Source organism: Myodes glareolus, chromosome 5 (genome assembly GCF_982192425.1).
Source record: "Myodes glareolus chromosome 5, mMyoGla1.1, whole genome shotgun sequence".
Lineage (NCBI taxonomy): Eukaryota > Metazoa > Chordata > Mammalia > Rodentia > Cricetidae > Myodes > Myodes glareolus.
In genome coordinates, this window is record NC_142030.1 from 58,626,011 (window position 1) to 58,641,940 (window position 15,930).

General features: G+C 43.9%; 2 non-coding genes across 2 annotated transcripts; one reads left to right on the forward strand and one right to left on the reverse strand.

The window, feature by feature from the left end:
* On the forward strand, nucleotides 1-72 carry Trnap-cgg (transfer RNA proline (anticodon CGG)). The gene has a single exon. It is a non-coding gene; the product is annotated as a tRNA-Pro (tRNA).
* Nucleotides 73-632: 560 nt separating this feature from the next.
* On the reverse strand, nucleotides 633-704 carry Trnap-agg (transfer RNA proline (anticodon AGG)). Its single transcript has one exon. It is a non-coding gene; the product is annotated as a tRNA-Pro (tRNA).
* Between the last annotated feature and the right edge of the window lie 15,226 nt (nucleotides 705-15,930).

A 15,930-nucleotide genomic window follows, 5' to 3' on the forward strand; every position in this document is an offset into this window, starting at 1 on the left:
GGCTCGTTGGTCTAGGGGTATGATTCTCGCTTCGGGTGCGAGAGGTCCCGGGTTCAAATCCCGGACGAGCCCTGGTTTTTACTTTTCCCACCCTTTGATCTAAAGATTAAAGATCAAATTCGGCTTCAGTTTTTGTACAGATCTCACCCAAAGACCCATGTGCAACTATTCTGGTCGTCGGAGCTCGACTATCCGTCGATTTCGTTTTCGGAGCGAAGGACCAGGTTGACCCCAATGTGGGTCAGCAGGGCAGGGCACTGAAGCACACGCTCAGTGCAGAAACCTGCGAGATCCGGACGCTTCCACATGTGACAGGGGCGTCGGGGATTGATTGGCAGGACGGCGTTCCAGAATCCCTGGAAGCCGCAGCCCCGCTTTATGACAGAACAGCCTGGGCGCTGTGGTTTAAACCCGCAAACTACCGAGCACCCGGGTCCCTGGGCAGGAGCTGAAATCGGAATAGGCGGGGAAGGACATGGTTAGAAAATATTAGCGCTCCCACGATATTCCTTTTATTGGATGTTGAATATAAAGTGAGCTTTTGTTTGTTGTTTGAGAGAACAATTTTAGGTTTCTGTTATATTTTGTGCATTTATTTACTTTTCACCAAAAAAATTCAAGGTCAAAAAGATGGGCTCGTCCGGGATTTGAACCCGGGACCTCTCGCACCCTAAGCGAGAATCATACCCCTAGACCAACGAGCCGCTATGCGACGATTTCTCCTGTCATCATAAAGGTCTATGAAAATATTTAGTCTGGCGCCCCCATGTGGTCATTCTTATATGGTAGCCTTTATAGTTTTTGGTTTGTATTTTATAGACTTAGTTTTTCATTTTCCTTTTTTTCTGCTTTGTTCCTTAAAAATTAAGTGAACTAGAAAACGCAACGATATCATTACCAGTGTAATACTGGCCTATATTTAGAAATCCCGAACTCTTTGTGGCTAACAAACTACATGTGACAGTCAATGTCCAAGGGGAAATGGCCATGTTGCATGCCAGTATTTCACACTTTCCTGTTTTGGTGAAATCGTTCGTTTCTTGCCATTACATATTTTAAAGTACTGGTCTTCAAATCCCAACTTTCCATCCTTGAACTTTTGCTTGAGACTGTTTTGGTTTTGTTTTCAGTTGGAAAATCTGTTCCTTTTTTTGATAAATCCCAGACTCCAACTTTCCTGGGCATGGAAGAATCCGTTAACATATCAAAGCCAATATTTTTATTGAACATGGTCTCACTATACAGTTTTGAGCAGCCTGGAATTTACTATAGAGTACAAGCTGGCCTAGAACTCCCAGAACCCCAACTACTTCTGCCTCCCAACTGTTGTGATTTTTAGAATTTTAATTTAATTTACTTAAAAGCATGTTTCAAAGCAGCCCTGAATTGCAATCTTGCAACTCATAATTTTTTGGGAACAAAACATCCAATAACAATTCTTGATTCTATTGTTTAATTTGTCAATTGTGTAATTGTGGCCTGACTGTCCATTATCCTTAGTGAGACAAAGAAATCTCAGGTTGTGTTTTCTTCAGCAGCACACACCACATACTAAAATTTAAACAGTACAGAGAATAACAGCATGGCCCCTGTGTCCTATTTTCTTTAAATATCATAGCTTGTTAACTATATTAAATCTTTAAACACTTCATTGATGCTTTTATCAAGGGTAATAGTCAGTAATTATAAGTGACCACCGTTTGCCCCAAATCCCTTCTCAGTATACATTTTGTACTCTGAGGAATAGGAACTGAGAATCACCATCCTCGTAAGAAATAATAAACGGATGTGGGGTTTCCTGCATAGGCTCATTGCTTCACGTGCACGGTGTTCAACAGTTTATCCATTGGTTTTTTTGTTGTTGTTGTTGTTGTTTTCTTTTTTTTTTTTTTTTTGCTCGTTCAACCAGCAAACATTTGGCACACAGTAGTTCTGGACCCTGACATGTGAAATCTTTATTTTTTCCCCTTCTGGGAATTGACACCAGAAAATTACAGCATTAGATTGTAAGGTGCTCTCTCTGCCCTTGTTTTATTTGAAACCATCCTGACTGGAGTCTTTAATGCTTAGGGCTCAAGGCAAAAATGGTGAGGATATTCTTTAAAATGTTAATAAGTTCTGGATACCAGGATAGTTTATTCACGAAAATCTAACTGGAAAAAAAAAATGTGTTTCCCCAACACCAAAGAAGTCTACACCCTAAATGAAGCAGCGATTATTACTTACTAAGACAACATAATTCCTTCAGATTTTTGATGGCACCAGTCTCCACACACTGAGTGTCTACACCATCCTTTTCTACTGAATTCACTGTAGCTAACACATTCATCTTCTCCCTGACTTCAGGGCAACACAGTGAAACTCCTTTAGCAGTCATCCTGGTTTGCCTGGTCTCCTGGGATTACAAGTGTGAGCCACCCTGGCCAGCTAAGGAGTTTATCTTTTCTACTCTCCAGCACCCCAGATACTAGACTATCTTATTTATATATCTATCTTTTCATTCAGTGATGAAGAAAACTGACAATAATTAGACTCTCAGTAGCCGTTGCCTTAGGATGGAAAAGCTTCCTGTCTCGGCCGAAAGAATGTGATACTGGAAGGCTTTTGTCAATTGGACACAAACCAGAGTCACCTATGAAGAGGGACCCTCAGTTTAGGATTGCTTCCATCAGATTGGCCTGTGGGCAAGTCTTTAGGGCTTTATCTGATTAATGATTGTTGTGAGGAGGAGCCTAGCCCTCTCTGGGCTGTGTCACCCTGGGCAGGTGGTCCTGGGTGCTCTAAGAAAGCAAGCTAAAGCCATGTGGTGGGGGCACACGTTTTCAATCCTAGCACATGGGAGGCAAAGGCAGGCAGATTTCTCTGAGTTTAAGGCCAGCCTGGTCTTAAGGACCAGCCAGGGCTACATAGAGAAACCCTGTCTCAGAAAAAAAAAACAAAACAAAACAAAAAACAAAACATCAGACAAAAGAAAGCCACTCAGCACTCCTCCTCCATGGTCACTGCTTCAGCTCCTGCCTCCAGGAAACATGAGTTTGTGCCTTGGCTTCCGTCAGTAGACTGCAGGCTTTTTGGTTACAGGGCTTATCACAGCAATAGAAAATAAACTAGGCCAGCCTGTGACCCAGTCCAGGACACATCCTTCCCTAGAATGAGGTCCTTGTGAAACGGGACGTGATGGTTGCAGGGTACATGAAGTTTAAACCTTGAGGAACATTTTATCCCAGCTACACTGAATGATATACTTGGTGGCAGAACCTTCTGGAAGAAGACAGGAAGACAGGGAGAATTCGGAGGCCATGGGAAGAAAAAGGAGCATCTCCAGACTATGACTGAAACAAGAATTCCAATACCTGGACTTTGTACTAGGAAGGTTGCCTACTCAAGGTCATTTTTTAAAATTATGTGTATAATGGTTCTTACACTTAAAATATTTTATGGTAAAACAGCAATGAACCAGGCTTGTAACCTTGCATGTGACCTTGGGTAGGGCCTCATTCCTCTTCCAGACTTTTGCTGGGGATCTTATAAATACTATTGTTAACTCTGTAGGGTTTTGTTGTTGCTGTTTGGTTGGTTGGTTTTGTTTATAAAAATGTGGGTTTTTTAAATTAGTGTGTGTGTGTGTGTGTGTGTGTGTGTGTGTGTGTATTATGTGCATGTGAGTTCAGGTGCCCTCAGAGGCCTGAGGTGTTGGATCTGCCCAGGACCTGAGGTTATGAGCTGTTTCCTGTGGGCACTGAGAGTTGAACTTGCACCCTATCTCTTGAGCCCGTAACTTAATTAACAATAAAGATACCCTTACTTCCTGTATCCTGGTGATCTGTCAGCTGCTGTATCAATTATAATCCCGTTAGGAGCACCTCAGGAACCCACTGTGGTCTCATTCAGTACCCTCTTTAGCAAGGGCCTGAGATGGCTTGGTAGGTAAGGGTGAAATTACCTGGCGCAAGTGAGAAGGAAGCATGAAACATGCAACAAACCCGCTTAGGAGTTTATTAGAGGAGACGTGTGCTGGCCTGGTGAAGTCGGTGTGCACAGAGAGGGCTGAAGATGGCGTGTCCAGCTTTTAAAGGCTGCCTAGCGCATGTGTACAGGGGGTTGATGTAGGTATGTCGTATGCAGATGGCTGACTTCACGCATACACGCAAGGGCTTACGTAGCTGTGTCATACGTAGGTGATGCAACCATGGCGCAAGTGAGTCACACAGGGCCTTTTAAGGTCCCCGAGGCGGCTAGGTATTTTTGCCTGAGGGCTTGTCCGCACATGCATGGCCCTGGAACCCGGAAGTGCCAGCCATGCTGGTTGGCTAAAATCATAACATTCCACCCTTTTGTTTATTATAAAAAATTGGGGAGTTTGGGGTCTTTAATGGGTGGGAATGGGGCATTGTCAGGTCTCTCGTGACTGCCTCCTGCTGATTTTGTGGGCATCAGAGAGTTGAGGTGCTTGACCACGTCTTGGGGTGGCTGATTACTTTCATGGTTTTTTTCCGGCTCTGTGGAACTGGCTGGCTGGCAGCTTGGACCTCACAAGATGCTGGAGAGGCAGAAAATTATGTCTGGAAAAATTTTAGATCCTGGTGATTGAGGAAGGAGAGTTCCAAGATGGAAGATGAGGGGTTTTGGGGGGTGGAGGAGGGAATTTCCCAGGGGTTCCCGAGACCAGATGAGACAAATTGTGGTAGGAGAAGACAGTGGTGGGTGACCTAAAGGTTAGTTTTCTTTGACTCATGAATAAGAAGCTCACCGGCTGCTAAAGCGTGCATGCAGGATGCCCAGCCCTGAGTGGAGAGGTCCAGTTTCTTTGACAGATATGCTACAGGAGCAAAGGAAGGGCCCAGCTGATGTCCTAGGACCCCAAGGGCATATCCCTCCTTCTCTGTTACATAGAGGGAGAAAGGATGAGTTAAATCTGGGAGACGAAGAGCTGGAGCCTGGGCAAGGGCCTGCTGAAGTCTCTGGAAGGGTGTAGTGTAGGCCCATATTTCTACATGGTGTGACAGCCAGGCTCTTGGGCCATACATAGTTCGTACCTGAAGTGGTCACGGACCCTTCCAGACAGGCTGTCACTATGCTAACAAAAGGTCAGGATGTTGCTCTGCCCCTGCTTTGTAATTAGGAGGATGCCTGAAAAGAGGTGCTAACTCAGCCTACTTGACAGAGCTAGCATACCAAGCAGGAAGATGTGACAGCAGGCACAGGTAGATGTGGATGGGACTAAAAGCTATTCACCTGGTTACCTAGGAAACAGAAGGCTAATGATTTTCCCCTCAGTTTACATTTTGGTATAAAGGCTGTTTGGAGAATAAACGAAGGGAAATTTTCAGGATGTGAACTCAGGATTTCATGAGGGATCGTGGAGAATCTCCCTCCTGATAAAGCCCTGTGAGTTGTGTCTTTATTCCTGTGCCTCCACACTGGTCTGGAGAAATAATTTAGGGTGCGGGCTGCCACCAGACCACAACACAATGGTGCCCAGACGTGAGGCTGATCTGCAAACCCTGAAAAATTGCCAGAGAAGTGACCAGACATACAGAGGAGAACGTGAGGAACCCATGAGAAAAAAAACTTCACCACAGGTGGATATGTGAGTAATGAGCCCTCAGAAATAGAGATCAGAATTTGAAGAAGTACATATAAGGCAGGAAAAATTAAAATTGGGAGTAAACATTTATAAATAAGTTATATGTATGGGAGAAGGAAAGAGTATTCAGTTATATATGTTGATAGCTAAAGGTAGTTAGAGTGGAGCAGAAACAAAGACAGAGATATTTAAAGTCTGTAAGCATGGTAGACGCAAAAATACAAATCACTTGCTAAATGGGTAGGAAAAGTGAAGGGAATACGGCTTTTGGCCCAAGAATCACTCAGGTTACGGCTAAGATTGAGGTGCCACGTGCAGGCACAGTAGCCAACTGAATCTAACCCACAGGCAAGCAAGAGTAAGTTCAGAGAACAAATTTAACCCCACACGGTCAGTAATCCAGAGTCCGTCAATAGAACAGAGGAAAGGATTCAGAAATTCTCCTAATTATATGATTACAAGTTAAAATAAAAAGGATAGTTAAAAACTGACGTGGCTACACCCACCAGAGCTTGTAATGGCAGGCTGGCAGAGGGAGGGAACCTATGTCATTCCTCCCGCCACACAGCCTGGCTTCAGCAGGAAGCTGAAAGGCAGGTTTGAAGAAAAGCCAGCCTCAGGGAACTACAACTTCAGCACAATTAAAAAAAATAAATAATCAGGTTAAATATGCTTCTTTTCCATTTCACAATTTTTGCTTCTTTGTCAAAAAATCTATAGTTTGTAGGTGTGTGGATTGATATCAGTTCCTTTGATCTTCATATTCATTTTCAATCTGTTTAAACTCGAGTTTTGTGCATAGAGATGAATATGGATCTGTTTTCATTCTTCTACATGTTGTTGTCTAATTAGGCCTGCATCATTAGTTGAATATGCTTTCCTTTTTCCATTTTTCTATCAGCTAGGCAGACTTGCAACTTAAGAGGAGGACAGCTTACAAACTTTTAATTAGATATACAATGGCTAAAACCATAGTTATAATATTCTTATGGGAGCGCTTAAACCACCAAGTAAAATTCTTAAAAGGAACAATGAGCCAATTTCCAATAGAGAGTTTATAAAAAGCTGCCAAACAGAAACTCAAGCAGGTAGAGTATAGATCAACAGGTAAAGTATACAATAATCAGCGAGTACAGTATATTATTATGATTCAGCTATGGCAAGTGCATGTGTTAAGTACAAAACGTATTCTACAGCAGTTTTATGAAAAAACAGAATGCTTTTTATGGCTGCACCTTCCCATTTTTCCCAGGTAAGATATTAAACTCTTAATTTAAAGCAGTAGCTTGTCTAATACAAAAGAGCAGGATGGAATCTAGGAGATAGTTTAGCGGAGAATTGACTATGGTCAATATTTCTTATACTAAGCAATAGATTAATTGATAATTGCTGTGAGAGATGCTTCTGCTCCTTCAGCCAATAGACTTTAAGATACCAGCCCACTTGGGCGTGGTCTCGTTTGCTTTAAAAAGCAGCGGTAGCCGTGTGCTCACTCTCTTGCTTCCTGTTCTGCTTCCAGCTCCTAGACTCCTTTCCTGATCATGCAGAGGGCTGTTGTCTGGGACGGTGATCTGTAAGTCTTTTCCCTTTAAATAAATAATCATTCTATTAATCATAATTCCAAACTGGTGTGGGATTGTTTGTGATTTACGCCTTCAGATAATTTTAAGATAGTGATTCTTGAACAATTATGTTTGATCAATTTAAAGGCCAGAGTAATAATCTTTTCCCAGACGATCGTTGCTGATATCCACACAACTATATTTTGCTAATGTTATAGCTAAAGATCTCTTAAAGGATGTTATGCTGAATGTTACCAATGGCTCTTCCAATGGAAGAACTGCATATGTGATTACTATGCATATATGGTTACTAATGAAGAGGAATTGTGGAGCGTGCCTTGGCTCTTTGAAAACAACCTAAGAGGATGAAAGTTACAGATCTGGCAAAATGGCACCAAGGTGACCTTTGCTAAGGCAAGGTGAAACATAGCCCTTGCAATGAATTATGAAAAGACCCAACATATATTAATTTGAGGTCAAGAATGTGTCTGTGTTTTTGTTCACAGAAAGAAAATAAAGCTGGATGAGATGACTGCATAACAGTAAAGGAGGGGCAGACCTGATGACATCGTAGCTGCAAACGCCCCCATAGAGGAGTTCGAGAAAGGAGTTGGAGAGGAATCCTTGGTCCAGTCTTCCCTGCCCCCACAGAGAGCAGTGCCTGATCACAGGACCTGCTGCCGACACTCTACACTGCAGGGTGCCATGCTGCACTGAGGGACGGATGCTGAGCTGCTTCCAGACACTTGGGACACAGACCCAGAGACCCAGAGGCCCTGCTGAGATGACCTGACCTTGATGACCACAATTTTCTGCAGTTTGAATCCTGTTTGCTTTGGAGCTGAGATGCAGACTGAACATCTGACTGTTTAAATCTTTGAGACACAGAACTCACTTTCATTAAAATGTTTGACCTGAGAACTAAGACCTAAGGTTTTCCCTCAGGGAAAGAAAGACTCAATAAGGAGTGACTGAAACCCCTCTTCGCTTAAGAAGGGGGCAGCCTGAGGGTTTAACTTCTGCTCAGAGACTGAAACGGGTATTTGATAACAGCAATGGGTACTATTACCCATCAGAAAAGCTTTTCTTGTCTTTTGATTAATGTGGATTTAAGAATATTGTGATATGTTAAATTGTCAATTCACTGGTATAGTATTGACCTGATGATCTTTGTAACTGCATATAAGATGTTTAGACAGTTGGTGTTGACCAATAATGCTGAGAATTATGGTATTGACCTGATAATGTTTGAAACTGCTTATAAGATGTTGAGAGAGGTTTGACACACCCTGTAAATGTTGGTATTTAATGCATATGTTAAGAATTTTAGATTTTGATACAACATGAAAAATTTAAGAGGTGCTCTGAACTAGTTGAAGAAGCATTTTCAACTCAGGTGATTCTCTTCTCCTTTAAACAGGAGACTATAGTCTTTAGGAGCATGATTATTCATAAAGCATTATGAGTTATCCTGACAAGAAAATATGGCTCCAACATAGATCCCAAAAGTATCTCTCTCCATTAATCTTTTTCCTTCACAGAGATCAGCAGTCAATGGCGGATTTGAAGCTTCTTCTCCCCGGATGCCTGATACAGGAGCTTGCATAAGTGAAATGCCTGTTCCAGAGACAGGAAAATTTGGGTAAATGGAGAAGTCTTTGCACAATCCAGGCATGATCTTCTGTCCTGTTGTAGAAGCACACGTTTTATTAAAATTAATAAGAGAGAGTGGATTGTAGGCCCATATTTCTACATGGTGTGACAGCCAGGTTCTCAAGCCATAGTTTGTACCTGAAGTGGTCATGTACTCTTTCAGACAGGCTGTCTCTACCCTAACAAAAGGTCAGGATGTTATTTTACTCTTCTTTGTAACTTGGAGGATGCCTGAAAAGAGGTGCTAACTCAGCTTACTTAACAGAGTTAGCATACAGAGCAGGAAGACGTGACAGCAGGTACAGGTAGATGTGGACGTGACTAAAAACCATTCACCTAGTTACCTAGAAAACAGAATGCTACTGATTTCCCCCCTCAGTTTACATTTTGGTATAAAGGCTCGAGAATAAATGAAGGGAAATTTTCAGGGTGTGAACTCAGGATTTCCTGAGGGATCACAGAGAATCTCCCTCCCGATAAAGCCATGTGAGTCGTGTCTTTATTCCTGTGCCTCCACGCTTATCCAGAGAAATAATTTAGGGTCCAGGCTGCCACCAGACCATGACAGTTTAGTAATGGGATAGGGAAGGGGCTTGTGCAGAGAAAACAAGATCTGACTCGGATAAGGGGTGGGCAAGGAGAGAAAAAGAGGGGATCCAGGAACACAGGAAGCCAGTTATTCCTAGGAACAATAAAACTTCTTCTTTTGTAGAAGGAACTGCAAGGGGCTGAATTAGCTTTTTTCTGTCTAGAGTAATAGCTTTTTGGGTTGGAGTAATAGTTAATCCCAAGTAAATGACCTGAGAGGTAGACAGTTGGGCCTTAGAAGGTGAGACTCTCTAGCCCTTTTTGGGCAGGAAATTTAAAAGAGGTATCAGTTTTGCTAACCTCCAAGGATGGATTGCAAAGTAAAAGTAAAATGTCATCTACATACTGTATGAGTTTAGACTTAGGGAGAGACAGTGAGAGTAGATCAGAAGCTAAAACCTGACCAAATAGGTGTGGATTCCCCAGAATTCATGGGGAAGAACAGTTTAGGTGAGCTGTGTGGAGAGGCGAGTGTCAGGATCAGTCCAGGTGAAGGCAAAGATATTTTGAGATTGAGAGCTGAGAGGAATAGAAAAAAAGCATCCTTGAGATTTAGAATTGAGAAGTGGAAGGTTTCTGGAGAGAGAGTGGAAAGATGTGTGTAAGGATTAGGCTACAGGATGAAGAGGGACCACTGTGGAGTTAATGAGCCGGAGGTCTTGAACCAGACGATAGGTTCCATTAGTTTTTTTTTTTTTTCACCAAGTATAAGAGTGTTAAAGGAAGAGAAGGTGGGGCAAAGTATCTTTTTTCTTAGAAGGTTAGAGATAATAGGCTTATGTCCATAAGGTTCTGGATATAAGAGAGGGGGTACTGAGCTTGGGTAATGTACTTAGTAGGATCTTGTAATTGGATAATGATTGGGAGAATGGTGTTTAGCAACAGAAGGTTTTGGGTGTCCCAGACTTGGGGGTCCACCTGAGAGATTGGTAGAGAAAAAGTCACATTAGAGCTGGGAGGCTGGGAGGCTGGGAGGTTGGGAGGCTAGAGGGAAGAGGAGGGGAGCTTTTGGCTAGTCTGGGGTAAGTAAATGGGAAGAGCAAATAAAATGGAAGCTCCTACTTTTGCTAAAAAAATCTCTGCCCATAAGAGATACCAAGCAGGTTGGCATGACTAAAAATGAATGAGTGAGATAAATACCGCTAAAAACACAGTTAAGTGGTGGGGTCTGCTGAAGTAGATAAGGCTGTCCCCCTACCCTGACAATAGGGAATTTCCCAGGGGTTCCCAAGACCAGAAATGATAAGGGAAGAATTAAATGATACTTATTCTGGGAGAGTCTGGTCCATTTAGATAGATCCAAATGACTCCCTGGAGCTTATGAAAAATGTTTGAAAAGAAGTACATTTCAGACATATTAAAAGGTTATGATTATGATAGCATAGCGTTGGAATAGAAGACAGTGGGGAGGAAGGAGGAAATGAAAGGGAATTATTAGAAAGGGAAATTATTAGACACCTTAATGTTTTACCTGAGCAAATCTTAAGACATTTGAAACACGGGCCTGGCAGTTTTCAAGCCCCAGGAGAGCAAGCGAGCAGCATGGACAGCGCAGATCGGGCGGTCTGTCACCTGGGCCGGTTGGGGGGGGGCATGGCTAGCACGTGACAGTAATGATTGCGGGCTTTGTCATTTCTTGCATGGTACACCTTAAAAGCCAACTCTAAGACTTCTGCCTGTGGGGTCAAAGGGCCTTTCTCCAAACATCTAAGTTTAGCCTTAATGTTGGGGTAGCAGTGAGGAAAAAAAATGAATCATGAGTAACTGTCTGCCTTCCGTGGTTTCTGGATCTAAGTTGGTATATTGTAACAGAGTTTTAGTGAGGCATTTCAAAACTGCAGACGGATTTTCCTTCGTATCCTGAATGACCTCTGAGAGCTTTAGTATAGTTCACTGGCTTGAGGGCAGCCTTATGGAGACCTGCCAGAAGGCAAGTCAAAAACCAGTCCCTAGTTAAATTTCCACCTGGAGTGTGGTTCCTGCTCGGGGATCATATCTGCCCCCAGTGGGTGTGTTACATGAGTTCGGTGACCCTCATCTGCATGTAGTCTGGCCTGCTCCCAAACTCGCCCGTGCTCTTCAGGAAGTAGGTTATTAGATAGGGTCACATAAATATCATAAAAGGTGAGATTAGAAGACTGGGTAATATATTGAAATTGCTTTATGAAATAGGTAGAATTAGATGTATAGGACCCCAGTTTTTGTTCTCTATGGGAGAGTTCTGAGAGGGAGAAGGGGACGTGTACCCTAACCAAATCCATCTATGCCAGCCACCTCTAGTAACAGAACGGCAGCTAGCTATGCCTGGTCAGGGTTGGGTTCTGTAGCAGCACGTAAGCGCGTGAGAGGAGGGGTAAAAGTGGGTGCTAGAGCCGGGCGGCTGCTGTGGCCTGACAGAGGAGGAGGAATGATGCAGCAGGGCTGAAGGAGTACTTAGTGGGGGGCGGGGAGAGAGCTGAAGAGGGCAGCAGATGCTGCACGGGCAGATGCCAGCGGAGAGAGGTGTCGTGGCAGGTGGTAAGCGGGCAGGAGGTGGAGGCATGGAAGTATCTGTCAGCCGAGGTCGGAAAGGTCTGGGTTCCTTAGCAGGGTCCAGAGCAGGAGTTGAAGGAGTGGGAGTAGCTGCTCACGGAGCTCGGAAAGGTGGGAGTTCGTTAGCTGGGTCCAGAGCAGGAGTGGGGTGTTCTTCCAGCTCAGATGGCATAGCCAGGAACATGTGAGCAGGTGAACAACTTGCAAGGACAGAGGGCTTAGGCTTAGAGCTTAGTTAGTAAAAGGTTTGGATGTAAGGAAATTCCTTCCATCTGTCTGTGCTCTGACAGTAGTTAGAAAGCTCCCGCAGAATATCAGGATCAAAGGTGCCATTGGGCGACCACTTTAAATTGTTATCTAAATGGTAGTGAGGCCTTTTCTTTTCTTTCTTTCTTTCTTTCTTTTTTTTTTTTTTTTTTTTTGAGCAAAGATAGGCAAGTGTGGGAATTTGTAAGTAGGGCATTAAGGCCTGGGGTTTCAGGGCCTCTAAAAGGCATCCCAGAGGGGACGTTGGATTGATGGTCTTCGATAGTTTCTCACCCATAGCTGAAACCATGAAAACCTGCAAGAACGGCAACACCACAAGGCATGTATAGAAGGATGTCTCCTCTCTATAGGCAGGGTGTGAAACAGCGCAAAGCCTATAGGAAGTCATTTCTACTCTACAGGTGAGGTGTTGAAGCCCGACTGGCTCCCGTTTGAGCGACTCAAAAGCCAGAGAGGCTAGAGGCCGCTCTGAGTGGTCTCTCATGGTGGGGACCACTTATGAGTGGTCAAAAAAGAAAAAGAAAAATCCAAGGGACCCTGGGCCCTAAGGTAAACGCACTGCAGAGCGTGTGCAGTGCTAGCACGGGAGGACCAACCCTGGGTTGTCCGATCACGGTTTTAGCTATGGGAAGCAACCAGAGATGAATGTCAGCGAAGGGCTCAACCGTAGCCATGAAGGCCATGGTTGGGGGCTGTCCCCCATTCCTAGGAACACGAGAAGATCGCTGGGAGCTCAATGGTCAATTCCTCGGGTTCAAAGAAACAGTTAAGCTGACCAGAATGGGGAAATTCACCAATTGAAGCCGATGCTGTGCATAGAGGTCACGCTCAGGCAGCTGGAAAATGTGGTTTTTGTAGAAAAAATACCCAGTTCCAGATCCCAACCCCGAGAGGGGGCGGGAGAGCCTCCCAAGTCTCAGGCACCAATGAGAAGGAAGCACGAAGCAAGCAACAGACCCGCTTAGGAGTTTATTAGCAGAGACGTGTACAGGCCTGGTGAAGTCAGTGTGCAGAAAGAGTGCTGAAGATGGTGCGTCCAGCTTATAAAGGCTGCCTAGTGCATGTGCACAGGGGGCTGACGTAGTTACGTCATACGCAGATGACGGAGCTCACGCATGTGCGCAAGGTCTTACATAGCTGCGTCATACATAGGTGATTCAACCATGCTGCGCGTGGGTCACACAGGGCCTTTTAAGGTCCCCTGGGCAGTTAGGTAATTTTTGCCTGAGGGCTTGTCTGCACATGCGTGGCCCTGGGAACCGGAAGTGCCAGCCATGCTGGTTGGCTAAAATTATAACAAGGGATGCTTACCACCAAGTCTGACTGAGATCAATGCCCTGAACTCACAAGGTAGGAGGGAACTAACTCCCTTGAAGTTCTTCTAACTTCCACATGTGCCTCCCTACACATGAAAAATAAATGTGTGTAACTTCTTTAAAAAGTTAACTTTCTTGCAGGGCTGTACTGGCACACGGTTTTAATCCCAGCTCCTGGGAGGCAGAGACAGGAGGATCTCTGTAAGTTTGAGGCCAGCCTGGTCTACAAAGCAAGTTCCAGGACAACCAGGGCTTCCAAAACAAACTAAAATCTTGTCTGTAACTGACTCTCTTGGAGAAGCGTGCCTGGATCTTTTTTCCCCAGCATCACTCCCTCCTAAAATCTAACTTCAGCTGTCTTTTCGCAAATTCCAGCTCCTAGTCGTTCAGGTTCTTCTTGAAATTCTTTGCTGTGGTGAAGCCAAGGATCCAGTTTTACCTGAGTGAGGTAAAAGGGACGTCCTTGGGCTGCAGTGGGTGACAACACGCAGCTGTGCCTCTGTCCCTTCTGCTATTCACATTTCTCCTGTAATAATTACCACTTCCCCGAGGACCTCTATTCCCTTTATTCCCCGAATTTTCTGTCTCTAGGCTCAGAAGAGATGAAAACCTTAGTTTCCAGAGTTTCAAATGTCTGGATAAGAGCTATTTTATTATGGCATTCTTTCTACAGACAGTTAATGAAACTAGTTTTGCATAGGGGAACCTTTCTCAGTGTAGCCTGGCGACTTAGTTACCTTTCTACTGCTGGTAAAAGACACCAAGGTGACTTATGGAAGAAAGCGTTTATCAGCGTTTACAGTTCCAAAGGTTTGGGAAGCATGGCAGCAGGCAGAGAAGCATGGCACTGTATGCAGCAATAGCCATATATGTATGTAGCAGGTTTTTTGAAGCCTCAAGGCCTATCCCCAGTGACACATCTCCTTCAATAAGGCCACATCTCCTAATCCTTCCCAAACAGTTCCACCAAGTTTTCAAATATATGGGCCTATGGGGGCCATCCTCATCCAAACTACCTCACCTTGGTTGTTTTTTGTTTGTTTGTTTGTTTTTGTTTTTGTTTTTTCAGGACAGGGTTTCTTTTTGTGTAGCCATGGTTGTTCTGAAACTCATTCTGTAGGCCAAGCTGACTTCAAACTCACAGAGATCTGCTTGCCTCCACCTCTGAAGTGCTGGGATTAATGGCATACACCACTGCCACCCAGAAGATTCATGTTATTTTTAAAAAATGTTTTTTAATTAATTAATTAATTAAGTGTGTGTGTGTGTGTGTGTGTGTGTGAGTGTGTGTGTGTGAGTGTGGTGGTTTGAAAGAAAATGCCCCCCAAAAGGAGTGGCACTATTATATGTGGCCTTGTTGAAAGAAGTGTGTCACTATGGAAGTAAGTTTTGAGGGCTCATACATGCTCAAACCACACCAGTGTCTGAGACCACTTCCTGTTGCCTGCCACTCAAGATGGAGGACTCTCAGCTCCAGCACCATGTCTGCCTGCATGCTGCCATGTCCCACCATGATGATAATGGACTAAGCCTCTGAAACTCTAAGTGAGCTACCCCATTAAATGCTTCCTTTATAAGAACAGCTGTGGTCATGGTGTCTCTTCATAGCAATAGAAGCCCTAAGATGGTGTGCTACAGTGCTCGTGTGGTGGTCACAGGACAGCTTGTCATTCTCTTCCACCATGTCGGTTCCAGGGACTGACGTCAAGTCATCAGGCTTGGTGGCAAGTGTCTTTACTGGATGATCCATCGTACCAGTTCTTGGACTCATCTTTGGGTCTAATTGTTGGCCAAAAATGTTCCCACCCACATATTGTAGTATTTAACTTTCTGGGGGTAACATTTTATTTTTAGACAACATACATGTCATGTTTTTCGTGTGTGTGTGTGTGTGTGTGTGTGTGTGTGTATCACACTATAATATAAATACTACTCTAAATAAATCACAGTCAAAAGTAAGGAAGAGCTCAAGATGACATCAGTCTCATTTGACTAGGGCTCAGTGCTGTATGGATGACAAGCAGCATCCAGTTATGGTGACAAGCAATAGAGCCAACGTAATTGTTCAATTTGCTAGCATTTTCCATTTCTAATCAACCCTTAAGGAAAATCCTGTCTGGAGTCATGTAGTCCAGAACAGCAACTGAGCCACCTGGATTCATGTTTTTAGCCACTAAAAACAAAACAAAACAAAACAAAACAAAAAAACCCTAGTAGTATCGAAATTGACCAGGATGTGCTTGATTTGTTCTGCAGCCCAGGTCATACAGGGCTTTAGTTTTTCTTGCTTATGGCCTTCAAGTTTGCCTTTGAGGGAGTTAACACCATCTTTGCTGTGTACTTGTTTAGGCTTTTAGTGTCTTTCGTGAAGTCAGTTTCCTGTCAGTGATGGATTACCTGTCATTCCTGTGCTTTTGGTACCTTT